The sequence below is a fragment of the Artemia franciscana genome, chromosome 17 (genome assembly GCF_032884065.1).
Source record: "Artemia franciscana chromosome 17, ASM3288406v1, whole genome shotgun sequence".
Taxonomy (NCBI): Eukaryota; Metazoa; Arthropoda; class Branchiopoda; order Anostraca; family Artemiidae; genus Artemia; species Artemia franciscana.
The window spans coordinates 16,162,489-16,178,241 of NC_088879.1; the positions used below are offsets into that span (position 1 = coordinate 16,162,489).

Here is a 15,753-nt window from a genome sequence, read left to right on the forward strand (position 1 = left end):
GTCTTCTAAGTAATTATTAGTTTGTTATATCTTCATGTGATAAATACCTTCAATGGCTTTTCATTTTCTATTTCCCTTAATTCTTAGAGTCACATCTTATAAATTGTAAGCAACGCAATTGCGCTACCTAGGTAAAGAACAATGTTGGCACAATGTGTTATTTATTAAATTTTTGATTTTGTTTTAGACGAGCGCACTTCATACAGAAGGACTTGTCGAAGAAACTTTAAAAGGGGCTCATTGGATTGGTAAGTCCTAGTGCTCTTTTTAACAGTCAAATTGATCAGAGGGCAGCTACTTCCCCCCACAGACGTCGTATTTTCCTGAAATACATCCAATAAAAATTTGAGATAGCTATTTCGTTCAAAATAGTCCAAAGATCATATAACAAGGCGTTTGGGGTTGAAAGAAACCCCTAGAGCCTGGGGGTAATGGTTATAACTTAGGCTCCGAGGGTATTTAAGGTTCTTACAGAAGAGATGGCTATATAGACTTTGGAGTGGGCTCATTTGATTAAAAATTTGAAGTTCTAGTTCGCTATTAAGCGTCAAAAGTGATGGGGGCAGCTAGTCCCTCCCCCCGATTGCCCTATTTTTCACCAAACACGTATGATTGAAGATATCCATTTTATTCAAAATAGCCCAAAGAAAAATATAACAATGCCTCCATGGTTGACAAAACCTCTCAGAACCCAGGGGCAAGGACTTTAAGTTATGCCCTGGGGTACATTAAGTTTTTATGGGATGGGTTGCCGTGTAAACTTCAGATTGGTTGTCATTTCACTTGAAGTTGGAAGTTATTGTGTCTTTTTTAAGATTCAAAAGTGATTTGAGAGCAACCAGCCCCCCCCCCCACCGAAGCCCATCATTTCCCCAAACAAATTTAATCAAAATTTGAGATAGCAATTTTGTTCGGCATAATTGAAGGGTCCACAAATTATGTCTTTGAGAATTAAAACCCTCTCACCCAAACCCCCTGGGTCAGGGTTGTAAGTTATACCCTGGGGAATATAAGGTGTTTATAGAAAGGGTGGTCGAAGAAAGGGAAGGCTCATTGAATAGGTAGTCCTAAGTTCTGGTTCCCTCTTTAAAGATCAGAGAAATCAGAGGGAAGCTAGCCCCACATCCTAAATAAGTAAGTAAGTTACTAAATAAGTAAAGAACTCCATGAAACAAAAAAAAAAAAGTAAAAATAGAATCTAATAGTTTACGAAGCGTAAAACAACCACAAATTAGCATCAATTAATAAATGGACCCAAAACGAACAGAAATTACAATCAATAACCTAGTCAAACTCAAAATGGGCAGAAATTAAAACATGTAGGACTCAAAACTCCTATGCCTTGTCAAGGCCAGAATATAACTTGTACTTAACTGAAAAAAATGAATGTGCATTGTCTTTTTAGTATGCATATGCTGAAATTTATTCTTAAATTATAGTAATTTTTGATTTATCAAAGTTATAAGAGTGAAAACATTCAAAATGTTTTTTTTAACGTAAAGTGCAAATGATGTTAATTAAATGCCAATTTGCACTTAAATTCAAATTATGTGCCTCCGTTGTCTCCCCTTTTTTCTCTTTTTTTTGCAGGCCGTCTTTCACTTCTAATTCGTTTTTTTTATTTATTCGAACCCATTATGACGATGCAGTTAAAAGTAATAGAAAAATATTCCATAAATTTTTATTTTAGCTGTCGTTTTGAGAAGAGGGCAATAACGCTTGAACTTGCAGTCAACCCTCGAAATGACCAAAGAGTATGGCTGAGCCATAAGTGTCAACAATGGCGGTAGTGGCGGAAAAACACCAGCATTCGGCGTTTCTCGAAATTGTTTTTCTATAATAATAAACCAAAATTACTTCGTAATTATTACAATTGGCAAATTAGTGTAGCATTAAGCGTCTGATCTCACTTTCTGAAGGAAGCCAATTTTTGAGAAAATACACCTCCCGATAATTCCCGAGGAATGGCAATGATTTATTAGCAATTTGTCTCAAATACCAAAATTTGTTTACTTCTTTTTCGGCTTATTCTATACATTTAGAGTTTTAATTAGATCTTCTCGGATTAACTAACAGAATGTTTTTGAAAGAACATCAATATTCAACTACACTTTACGTTTTTAAAGCAAAACGGTTCTTCGAATAAAAACATACTTCTGAAATTGGTTTGTAAGACGAATAGTCTGCCATCAGTAATTTTTCATCTATATTCTCAAGCTCTTTATTTAAGATCAAAAGTTGAGACTATCTAAAAGGAAAAGGGATCCTTCACGAAATGACTTATTTCGTTAATATACCAAAATGAAAGAATGTAGTTGCTCAAATAAAAAAATTTAGACCAGGAGAACATATTGAGTAACTTAGTTTTCTGTTGAGATTAGAAGAAACTAAATTAATTTTTTCCAACGAAACAAAGACGAGAAAAAGTTGAAACTAGCTTACTTGCTGTTGAACAAGTCTAAAGCAGTCCAAAAATTCTTATCTATCCCTTTACTGAAAACACAAGACCCACTGAAAAACAAGATATTCCCTTAGGAACTGAATAGTCCTTTGACTAGCCTGCAGAGAATCAAAGAAAAATTCATAAGCAATGATTCTATTTCGCTTTAAGATTCAACTTAGTTCTTTACTTCCATCAGAACCTTTTTTTTTCATTTTAGTTTTCTAAAGCAATACTCTATAACTTTCAGGGAAGACATTTTTTTTTTGTAATAATGGTGAGAAATTTAAGAGTTTTTGTTAAAATATTGAATTTAATTCAAGTTTTATTTCCCACCTCTCTTTACATCTTTACGAAATATGTAGACTTTTGTGACATGAATAAGAGTCCCAAGGTGAATATAATTATTGATACTTTCGATGAGTTATAGATTAAAATTTTAATCATTTATGACTAAAATGTTTTCAACTGAATCCAATTCTTTAAGAATGACCCTTGAATCACTAAGGGCTCGATTAGAATAAATAGCTCTTTGAAAGTGCTAAGAACACTTTAGCGTAAAGAGTGAGGAATTGACGAGGGAGCGAACCCCCTCATATATGAAATAATTTCAGTTCGTTTGAAGTTTTAATCTTGCTCCTTAATTTCAGTTGAAAAAACGTGTTTTTTATTTAATTTATGATCGTTTTTAAATAATGCTGGGAAATCTGGCGCCCCCTTCATGGAAAATTCCCTTCCCCCATAATAATTCCTCCATAGAAAGATTCTCCTCCGTAACCTTCTCCCCCTGAACTCTCCACCGGAAAAAATCCGCCTGAAGACATGTATATACTTCCCATAAACCAATACTATATGTAAAAAATGCGCAAAGTTCACAAATTGCAGCCCTTCCCCTGGGGACTGTAGGGGATTAAGTCATCCTCAAAGACATAATTATTTGGTTTTTTTACTATGCTGAGCAGAATGGCTATCTAAAAATTTTAATCGGGTGTCTTTGGGAAAAAGGGGCCTTGGAGGGGGCTTGGAGGGCTAGTTGCCCTCCAATTTTGTTGGTCACTTAAAGAGGGCACTATAGCTTTTAATTTACATTTGATTGAGTCATCTCGAGATATTCTAGGACCACTGGGTCGATACGATCACCCATGGGCGAAAAAAAAACAACAACTAAAAATCAAATAAACACGCATCCGTGATGTTACTCCTTGCAAAACATACAATTTTGCAGGTATGCGCTTGAAATCTCTAAAGAAAGGTTCTCGGATGCGCTGACTCTGATGGTGTGATTTTCATTAAAATTATTGGACTATTAGGGTGTTTTCCGCCCTTTTTTTCGAAAATAACGCAAATATTCTCAGGCTCGTAACGGTTGATGAGCAACAATAAACTTGATAAGACTTATATATTTGGAGTAAGCAGAAAAATTTGGTTCTTTTGATCTATCCATTAGTATCAAAGTTCCAATTTTTTAGAGTTTCGGTTACTATTGAGCCGGGTCGCTCCTTGCTTACAGTTCGTCAACACGAACTGTTTACAAAAGATGAAACATTGTCCCCTTTTCGAATAATAAATGTCATACATAAATAAATGGTAAACACTATAATTTTCAGCCCCTGCCCCAAGGGATGGGGAGAGGGGTCATCCCCAAAGGCATTGTTGTTGGACCTTACAACTATGTAGAACAACATTGGTATCTCTATATTTTGATCAGATATCTTTGAGGAAACAAAATGTGTGAGAGGAGAACTGGTTCCCTTCAATCACTTTTGAATCTTAGAAAGGGCACCAGAACTTTCAATTTCTGATGTAATGACCCCTTTCCAAAGTTTCTACGATTATTCCCTCCATACAAAGTGTCTTAGTGAAAATGAAAAAAATTTACCCCCTTCGCTTTTTACGCAGGTCAATGCTATTGCGCTGTCTATAATTCTAGTACGGGATGTGACCTTAGGAGTATCAATCACCAGTAATTGAGGTAGTCCATTTCGTTTTCAGTAAAGAGAACTAGATGCTCAGGCATTTTCGATTATGGCTTCAAAAAGGTGGAAGCCATCCACTTATTCATGAAAATTCACGTTATTTCTAACATTAACTTTTTATAATCTAATTTCTATCCGCTTTACAGAAGAACAAGTCTAAATCTCTTGCTCGAGTAAACCTTTCGTATATTCCATACAACTTTTAGAAGAACAATGAGACTTCCTTCTAAATAAATTTTACCTTTTTTGCAATGCTTTTCTCAACATTACTATCCAGTTTAGACAAAAGTTTGAACTGTTAGCCAATATCTACTAACTTTCCATGTTGAATATTGAAATAGAATATGAGACCTATCTATTGCCAAAGTTTGAAAGAATCCTTTCATATGAAACTAGCAAATAAATATGTCTTCACTTTCAGTAGAATCGAAAGATGGAACTATAAGTAAAAAAATCTGAACTGAATAAATCAAAGACGATAGGTACTCAATTCAATTGCATAGTCAATTTCGTTATGCTGGCATCGTGTAGTACTATATCCAATATCGGGTCTATAAAAAATTAAATTCTCACTTAAAGAATTATTGAGAGTTGAGTATGGGCATCAGACCGTTCATAGGAATGAAAAGTAAGCATGAAGTTACTTTGCTTAATAATAATTAAAATGTTTTATAATGGAAACAAGTTAAGTATGTGTAACATATTCCTTCAATTTATTGTTCATTTTGCATTTATTTTTTCCTTTGCCACCTCTAATGTAAGGGGCTGTTGTAAATCTTTAAAGACGACAGAGAAGAAAGCTAAAGTATGCGTGTTTTTTTTTCCCAGGGGTGATTGTGTTGAACCAATGGTCCTAAAAGATCCGAAGAGGGCATATTCGAAGGGAAATAAGAATTCTAGTGCTCCTTTAAGCGACTAAAAAGATTGGTGCGCAGATAGCCCCTCCCCAAGCCCTTTTTCCCACAGTCGTCCAATCAAAATATTGAGATAGTCATTTTGTTCAGTATAGTTGAAAGATTTAATAACTGTGAGTTTTAGGGGAGACATGACTCACCACAGCCCCTGGGGAAAGGACTGTAAGCTATTAAATGTGTCCATTATTCACGCATAGTATTTGTTATTTGGAAGTACACACATTTTTGGAGGGGCGAGTTTTCAGCTTGGGGTGGGTTTCCTTGGGGAAATTTTCCATGGGGAAGGAATTTCCGAAGGTGAAATTTCTATTTGAAACTTTACAACGGGGGGGATTTGATAGACTTTCTATATGAAATTCTTCTATTTGTCTTACTTTCTCTTTGCCTATTCAATTTTGTACGTGGAGATGTTCCAGGGGCATTGTCAGTGGGTCAGGAATTGTCTGGGCGATTTTAGAGTGGGGAGGATTTTCCCGGGGATTAATTCTCCATGAGAGAATTGTCTGCACGGCAAACTCTCAATGGATTTCTATTGGTTTTGAGTTCTAATGTTACTCCTTAATTTATTTACAGTCGTGTAACCAGACAAACCAAAATAAGCTATGTGCCAGATAAGCAGAACATTGTGTCTGCAATATCCCAGTAACGGCTTTAGGGGATCAAGCTGATGAAACATTCAGGGAGTGTTGTTGGGCACAAGTGCACCTCGTTTGTGACTGAGGGGCTAGAGGGTAGAGAGGAAGGGTCCAAAAACTCGGTCTCCAATCTTTTCAAACAGTTTTGGCAGCAGTGGCCCCTCTTGAGCTAGAATCCATTCTCAGATATTTAGAAATGTAGACGGGGAGAAACCTTGTTTTATGAGGTTATCAAACAGTGTACTTGCATGTTTTGCCGGAACAGTGAGGGGAATGGAGTTGAAAGTTTCAGGGGGTGTCGATGGGCCAAGTTGACTTTGGATTCATAACTCAGGAGAGGGTCACGGGTAAATCAAATGAAACTATATATCGAAGTTGTCAAAATCGTATATCTGTAGCATTGTAGGAATGGAAAGTTGACGATCGAGCTTAAAATGTGATGTGTTGGTTGGAGAGGAGATAGGGAGGCCACTGATAAAACAAGAATTTGGGGGAATAAGGCCAGTGTGTTTCCGATCCACTCCAAAGCTTTGACATTACTATTACTCTTATGGTGTATTTATGGTTATCAAAATGAATTTTTTGTAATTTTGGTGTCTATTGACAAATTTGTTCATCATTATGAAGAGGGTAGCACTATTTACTTTAAGCGCGCAAAAGTAAAAGTAACCGAAAATTAGGAACAGTTATACTGAATGGCAAGTTAGATTAATCATGCTTCAAAAAGGTTGTCTAACCTTCGTCGGCGACACAATAATAAGACTTTGATAATCCATGCTATATGAACATCTAAGATTGATTTTGCAGCTTCTAATTGAAGTTTAATTATTGTAGTTTGACTTAATTCGGTTCCCACGATAAAGGTCTGGCTGGAGGAGGGGTGGTTTAAACATGAATTTATTCTTGATACTATGTTTTAGAGTATTTCTCATGGGAGGAGGTTCATAATGGGAAGAAGCAGAATGTCAAGGAGGAGCAAATTTTCCAAGAAAGAAGCAGAGAGTTCTCAGGCATAATTTTCAAGAATTCGGAAATTAAGTTTAAAAAAATAAGTTTGTTTCAACTGAGATCAATAACCAGAATTTTAATTTAAAACCAACACAAAATATTCCATATATGAGAGGGGCTGGCCCGTCCTCTACTTGGCAATAGTTACACTAAAGTTTTCTAATGCTATAAACAAATCCTTATTCCAATTTACTGGTCCTTTCGTTTCAGCATTTGTGTTGCAAGGGGGGGGGGTATAAAAGCCTACATTTAAGATATTTGACGATCAGTCTAACATACCAAGGTATCGGAAGAACAGTCGTTTTTAAAGAATTAGGGAAATAGTTGAACTTTTGTGTAAAGAGCGATAAGGTGAAGTGAGATCAATCCACAAAAGAAATAGAATAATTACTGTTCGCTTTATGTTTACCCCTTTAGTTTTTTAAAAATATTATACAATGAATTTGATTTTATATTTAATATCTAATATTTTCGGTACTATTTTTAATGTGTTAAATATAGTGTTTATAAAAGCAGAACGCAAAAATGATAGAGCCAAAACATTAACTACATGCAAAAAAAGTTTCTTCAGTTTTTCGTTTTTTGAAAAGTGTTTTTTTTTTTCCTTATATTAGTGTATCACATCATTAAACTTAGTGCATCAAAAATCCTATTGCAGAGGTTTCAAGCTTCTATCAACAAAAATATGGAATTGTGTTATTTTTTCCTTCAGAAGAAAGATCGCGAACATTTGTTTATCTGTTAGTTCTTTTTTCCAAGGAATGATCGTATCAAACCAATAGTCCTGGAAAAACGGGTTCATTAAGGGAGACATAGTAAGCGCTGGTGCCCTTTTAAGTACCAACTGGTCTTTTTTTTGGGGCAATTAGTGGCATCAACTATGATTTTACCCCAAAGAGGACCAAGCTGCTATAGATTGAAAATTTAGAGGTAAACATTCAATTTAAAAAGTATTATAACTACTTATAATTAATTTTTAATTAATGACTGTTTTGAAAATTTTGCTCTCAAGTTCATGTCTTGACCCCTTTTCCTCCATTAGGATTTTTAAACTGGTATCTCAACTCAACTTCTCAACTTTTTTAATATCAAATAATCAATACATGCAACTCTTTTAACACCCCAACAAAAGGTTCCATGGCCCGTGAACGTATGGAAAAACATTAGAATCATATCTATCAACATTCATAATGCAAGATAAGGGAAATGAACACGGAGAGAAAAAAGTAGAAAAAGAAAAACAGGAAAAGGCAAATAATTAAATCAAACCTTTTTTTAATTGTTTACACTCAATTGAATAGACCAACTAATATATATTACGATTTTTACTTATATAAAAAAATAGTAGTAATAATAAAAGAAGAATAGCACCAAAAATTGATCCAAATGACTTTTCATTAATCTTTTGAAGACCCCGATGGAGTTGCAATTTCTTATATTCTGGCAGGGAGTTCCGAACCCTACTACATGCATATATAGGGCTAAACTTGGACCTCACGGTTTGAGTTCGAACAACCAATAAAACTCCAGACTTACGAGTTCCATGAAGATTTACACTAACTAGGGGCTGTAACAATTTCGAAAACCAGAGGGAAGTTGACCATGAAGATATTTATGAATAAAAATAGCACAAGATAGGAAATGCTGTGGACGGAACCTAAGGAATGAATTTGTTGATGTACTATTCATATCTGAAACTAACTGACGGGTCTTTTCACGAAGAAAAGAAAGTGGTTTTAACAGGGATGGGAAAATAGTCATCCAAACAATAGAACAGTAATTTATGTACGGTTGTATTAGAAAATAATAAAGAAGCCTTAAAGCACATCCAGGAAAAATATACCTTAGCTTACGTATCATACCTAAGTTTCTCGACACTTTTAATCGGAGAAGGTTAATATGGTTCTAAAACGAAGTATGCTCATTGACAAGGACTCTTAGAAGCCTGACAAATATTATTTGTGATCTAGGAATAATATCTTTAGAACTTGGAATAAAATTCAAACCAGGACATTGCAAGCCAATTTACTCGATATATATTGAATTTGGATACTGGAACTCATATGGGTGACATATATTGCAACAAATGGACCTTGGAGCATCTCTTATAGCCCAATATAAATCATTGGCATATACAATGTAAAGCAAAGGACCAAGGATAGACACTTGTGGAACCCCAAAGTCTGCTTTGGCCTTAATATCAGACCCTGGATCAAAAGAAAAAACCGCCATGAAGATTGCAACCATTTTAATGTTTCTCCCCGAACACCAAAATGCGAAAATTTTGCAAGTAGAATATCATGGGACAAACTGTCAAAAGCTTCACTCACATCCAAAAAACTGCCGCTGGTGTTTTTTTCAAGTCCAAAGCCTTATTCCCTAAATTGAGATGGCTTTGGACGAAACCCAAACTGGTTCTGATGAAGACATTTCTTCTCTGCTAAGAAATCTGCCAAAGGCCAAAGGAGAATGGAATGGTTTTTCAAAAATATTTGAAAAATGTAGAAAGAAGGGAAATAGGCCAGTAATCTGAAAAACAACTCTTGCTACCACCTTTGCAGATGACGATTTAACGCACGGTTTTCAGTGTCTGGGGGAAAACTCCAAGCTCAAAACAACCTATTAATTAATTTTGTTAGCGGAGTCACTATCGCTGGGAGAATAGACTTGACTTCTCGAGTGGGTACTAAATCAGGTCCTGAAGAAGATGATCCCTTTAAATTAGAAACTATCCGAGAAACTTCTGTTTCAGTTATTTGTTCAAGCACAAAAGATTTGTGGCAAGAAGAACCCAAATATCTAGTAAATTCACTATTACATCTTAATTCACGTACAGAATTAGCTGTTGAACGACCAATTGAAGCAAAATACCATTTAAATTCCCGCTTTATTTTTTCTTCTTTATAAATATCCTTTCCATTTAGCTTGAGCTTCGCTGGTAATGATGGAGGCGAATTACCATGCTCAACAACGGAGTTTATAATCATCCATGTTTTTATATATCTTTCCCTCACTCTGAAAATTTTCTTCGATAATAATCTGTTTTAACCCTACGTGTTGCTGACTTTTAAATATATTTCGATACTCTCTGAAACGATGATGTCGCTCAGGTGTAGGATGATTCTTGTAAACTTTCCAAAGATAAGCTTTTCTCTTAGCACACTTTATTAATCCAAGATTCATCCACGGACATATTGGGGCTGACCTCTTGGAATCATTTTTCTTCTAGTCACGTAGACGGTCCTCAACGAAAATGTCTTTGATCATCCAATAAAATTTTGCAAACAGTCGTTTATAGGCGTATTAAAATCATCAACAAATTCCCATGAGGCTTCCGATAGTTTCGACCTAAGGTTCGAGAGCTGTTCTTCCTTTGCGAGAAAATGCTGACTTTGAACAAATGATTTAGAAGGACGGGTATTGAACACAATCAAACTTGGAAAATAGTCTGATACAACAAAAACTATTACAGCACTTTTTTGAGAAGAAAGAGCGGAAAATATGTTATCAATTAAAGTGGCGGACGACTCAGTGATACGTGTTGGGATCATAATAGAAGGCAATTAACCAAAAGAAGTCATAGCAGATAAAAATCAATCGCCATTGATGAGTTTTATCCATTAGGTTAATATTAAAATCAGCCATAAGCTAAAAGAATCCATTAGGGGGGGGGATAAACGTCTTCGAATATAATGGTTTTCTGATTAATTAATAATTCATTACAAAGCGACTCAAATACTCCTTCAAAATTAACAGAAAGACCTTTACGAACCGAATATATACAACCATTAGTAATGTAAAAAGAAAGGCCCCCTTTAGACATTTTCGACCTATTTAACCATTCAATCGTACAACCTGGAATATCAACTAACGAATCATTATTATCTATGACTCATAAAGAAGGAATTTAAGCTCATCAATAGACGAACAAAGGCCTTGAATATTCAACTGTGTAACTGAGAGCTCACAACAATCTACTTCTTTGTTTGGTCTCGTTTTTATCAACAACCTCTAAATAATCGTTTTGCCGCATAATTCCACTTCCCTCATTCAATACCTCTTCTAAATCTAACAGTTCTTTTTCCAAAACCTCAAGACGACACAGGACAGAAAAACCACCAGAATGATTAGATACATTTAATGTATTATTATAAGCCAGTACACTCGAGTGCTCACCTTTTTCTCAATGCACAATGATAGCTTGGGGATAATCGTAGATTCAGTATTAGGGATAGGTGATGCCAACAAATTTTCAAGCAAAAACATAAGAAAGAAGACACGAACCAAAAAATAAAAAGCATGGCTGCATAAAAATTGACAAAAACATATAATAAGCAAAGACAAATATAATGAAACCAACCGAAAAAGAAAAATATTAGAAAAGAAGTAATTCTTTTTACTAGAAGAATAAAAGAAAGAGAAAAAATAACGCAGTACGTGAATAAAAAAACAAAAAACAAATAATGATAAATTGAAAGATCATACACAGTCTGCAATAGACCTGATTTTTCTTGCCGAAGGGTCTCCAGGCAACTTAACGAGGATCTGGCCGCAATCTGACCACACATTTTTCACGCCAAATTTGTCCCTGGCTAGATTTATGATGTCACAACGACGTTTCTTAGGAGTGTCCGAAACGTAGATACCAATTTTCACTAGTTTGGACTTAGTCTTGTAAGCCAAACCTTGATTTGTAATTTTGACAAAAACTGGAGGAACATTTTCCAAACTATTCCGTGATTATGATGTATTATCTATATCTGTATATCTATATACATACTATATATTTGAAACGTAGCGTATTAAATACAAAACAACATAAATCAGGTTTTATCTCCCTAAACTAGAAAACAAAGCGTGCTTTCTAATTTGACAACTGTTAAGGTCTTTTGAAGGTTTCCTCAATAGTTTTCAATTAGACAGTAGTTGCCCAATCAGCGCTCTACAAGCAGCAAAGGAAATGAAAAGAAATTGAAAGCACTTATCTGCAGTTGTGTTCGTGATTCTTGACTGATAAATAGGCCATTATCAAAATGATACTCTAACATAGAACATAAGTAAATTGTGTTTTCTATTCACTCATGGCTTGTGACTCGTGACAAAACGTGACTTACACTCGACACCTCGAGTGTAAGTCACGTTTTTTCACCCTGTGGTAATCAACCTCTCACACGGAAATCCCTGGTCTTATTGACAGTCTCGTTGCAAATTCTAAATCGTGGAGGGAAGCGTCAGAGCCGGGCAGGTTGGGACTCGATTCTGTTTTAATCTTTGTTGTGGGTGAAAACATTACGTGCTCAAACGTGACTTACACTCGCAGTAAAAACGGGTAGTTTGAGATTAATAGTCAAAAGTTTGTTTCATTAGATGAAGATTGTTGCAAGAACAACATTTAAGTCTTTTAGATTTTTTTTTACAAAGGTAATTATAAGAGATATTTCTCATATTGCCGGACCGGTTCGCGAGGGTAAGTCAAGATAATTTTCTTTTGTTATTTAAAAAGCTCAATTACTACACTTTTTCTTCTATTATTTAAAAATGAACTTCACAACAAAACAATTTGGATTCTTACCTTTCCAATGATGTATTCACATGTCCAAAATTATAACTTTTAGAATTTAGACCATGCGTCTGAAACACCGTGTTTTCACCCAGATACATTTTTTTTATGCGTGTGTTTGTCATTATTGAGCAAATAAAATTGAGGGTTCCCGCGCCTAGTATTTGAAAGATACATTTTTTTTGTGCCTGTGTTTCTCATTATTGAGCAGAAAAACTAAAATTGAGATTTCCCCGCTCCTAGTATTTGAAAGGTACATTTTTCGTGAACAAAGGAACTTGTTTTAAGTGAAAAAAGGAATTTTCATTCCAATTTGTCTTCGGGTATTAAGCAAGGTTGCCACTACTTTAAATTTTTCCAAAATGCTTGGATTTCAGTCTTGAGCTTCAAGTATATACACCCCTAGATATATTGGGCTTTTTATATAATGGATTATGTGTAAATTGCACATATTCCAGCTACTAACAAAAATTACAATGTTGAAATGTATTAAATGTGTAAAATATATTCAAATACAGAAATAAATTTAAATAAAATGTAGTTTTTCAATTTGTGATGCTTTGTGATCATTTGTGATGCTTGAAAGATTTGATGGCAAGCTTTCAGTTACAAGTTTCCATGTCAAATCACTTCTGATGCTTGAAAGAAAGTGATAAGTATTCCTTTAGTTTTCGTCACTATATTTTATAATCGAAGTTAACAAAATAAAAAAAACATTTAAACGTTTTTTTCACTGTGCCAAACACGCGAGTGTAATTCACGTGTGTAAGTCACGGTGCCAACGTCACCGAACCCAGAATAAACTTTTCTCCATAAATGATACAAAGATGAATTTTGTGTCCTGTATTTGAAAAATTTTCAAATACTAGGAGTGGGGAAATCTTAGTTTTTTTTCTGCTCAATAATGACAAACACACACATACCTACGCACAAAAAAATATATCTTTCAAATACTAGGAGAGGAAAAAACTTAATTTTGTTTCTGCTCAATAACGACAAACACACAAATACACACGCACAAAAATCTTTCAAATCTAGGGAGGCAATGGCGAGGTCTCTCTGTATCCTGATCAGTGTTTCTTATTCAGAGGTGTGGACCCTGTGTTTTTTTTTTCCTACAATTTTCCATGGCTAGAGCAGCCACGGAAAACTCGTATCGTATCAACGAACATTTTCATCCATTACACTTTTGACTAGTCTTTACCTGTCGAGAGGTTTTTCACAACTAACGGGCCCATCGTTGCCCATCGAACGTGCTATCGTGTTATCGTCATTACTTTACTGAACTTATTGAGCACCGAAATTAGAACCTGGGAGCCTCGATTTTAGATTGCTTCAAATTTTTTGCGTGTCAAAATTAGCAAGCTACGTTTAATCTCTAATACTTTTTCTACTTAAAAAAAAATAGACTTAACCATGGAAAAATAATAACCAGGATGCTTCGAATTCTAAAGGTACATTGGAATTACTAGATATTACATTGAATATGATTAATAAGTTCTTGAAATATAGAGATTAAATTGAAATTAAAATTTAATCTATAGATAAATTATGTGGAAATAAGTTATAAATTTGGCGGTTTATTTTTTTACATTAATGGTGTAATTGAAATCTGGTTAGACTCTTAACTAGAAATGAATTGGAAAGTAAAATCAATGTGGAATAAGAAGTTAACTGTCTTCTCGAATTACATCCATGTAAACATTTTTTTTCCTTCTCGAGTTAGTGTTTAAATAAACAGGTTCTTTCCTTTTGTTTACAAGCCATAGAGCCTTTGGGATTAGTGACATGTATTTACTTTACATCTTAATTATTTATGAATAGATTTTTTCTTCAATAAAGGGAAATTAATCTAGAAGGGGAAGTACACTTCAAAGTGCGGCGCAATTTTGATGAAAATTAGAAAATTCGATTCAACACCATTGAAAAGCCTAAAATAAGGTATCAGACTTCAAACATTGAAAACACGAGATTTTGAATCATTCTGATGTTACATAGAATGTTCTAAATCTGGTTAAAGAATGTCCGAGATTCCTTTTTTTTCTCTGCTTGGATTCAATCAGCTTCGCGAATCAACTTTTGCAGTCTTATGCAAGCTTTGATGGTAAAGGTTAAAGTTAGGTTCGGTTGGGTTAGGTTAAATTAGGTTATAAAGCTCAGAAAAGGGTTAAAAACCTAGCCTAACCCAACTAGTCACCACCAAACTTTGCATAAAACTGAAAAGTCGATTGACAACGCTGACTAAATCCAAGGAGAAAAAAAAGGTATTTCAAACATTCACCGGTGAATGTCGGCATTCACCAATTTCAGACAGTCCCGGTGATACTGATATTACAAACAGTGTTTATCTGTTCGTTTCGTGTTTGCATTAGTACTGTGGAGTGAACTTGAACATTGAGTTTCTAGCAAGGGCAATTTACTAACAGCTTCAGTTTGCTCTGTTAAGTTATAGAACTACGCAACAGAGTCTGAACTGTCATTATCAGTTGCTTTGAATTGAAATTTTGAATGAGCAGAAATATTCATATTCATAGTTGTCCAGCAGATTCCGCATCTTTGTAATATAATTAGATTATTTCCTGGCTCACAGTAAAATTTTTGGAAGAAAAATGATATTTTGGGAGGATTGGGGAGGCAGAAAAGAGTTTTTTTCCTTCGCATTGAATAAGTTGCCTAAAAGTCCCCCAAGTGACTCCTATTAAGCTTGTTTCTTTTTAGTTTGGACGCTTGCAATTAACAACTGGATACATATGTTGTAGTCAAAAGCAAGTTCATGGAAGTACAGGTAAAGCAGGATAATATATTTCGAACAAGCTGAAATAAAGTCATATTTCAAATCAAACTTAAAATGAACGTAAAAAATTATGTATGCATAAATGAAACCTGACACAAAAATAAATTAAAATCAATAATTGCTACGAATTAGAAATAAGAAACATCACTATGGATATATAAATGCAATCCAAAACCGAACAGATATTGAAGCAAGGAAGTCAAACTTAAGAAGAACAGATTTCAAATTTGGGTAGGGTAACTATTGCAGCAACATCTGATTTGCCTCGACGACAAATTAAAGTGCTGTAGAAGCTATACTTCAATTTTGTTTACTATCGACTAAATGCCATAATTGTCAGCCCATTCAAAACTTAAAAATCATATGTTTCAAGTAGAACTTTTCCTTCAATAAAGAAAATATAAATATAAAGATACGGTCAACAAA

At 34.6% G+C, this 15,753-nt stretch overlaps 1 long non-coding RNA gene across 3 annotated transcripts in view; it reads left to right on the plus strand.

Moving 5' to 3' along the window:
- The window catches only part of LOC136037923 (uncharacterized), an 85,386-nt gene that overhangs the window by 29,943 nt on the left and 39,690 nt on the right, over nucleotides 1-15,753 (plus strand). For 2 of the 3 annotated variants that reach the window (XR_010620084.1, XR_010620082.1), the window contains exons 2-3: nucleotides 188-248; nucleotides 15,252-15,318. This is a non-coding gene — a long non-coding RNA (uncharacterized LOC136037923). The remainder of the gene's footprint in view (nucleotides 1-187; nucleotides 249-15,251; nucleotides 15,319-15,753) is intronic. The other variant, XR_010620083.1, reaches the window with a different exon arrangement.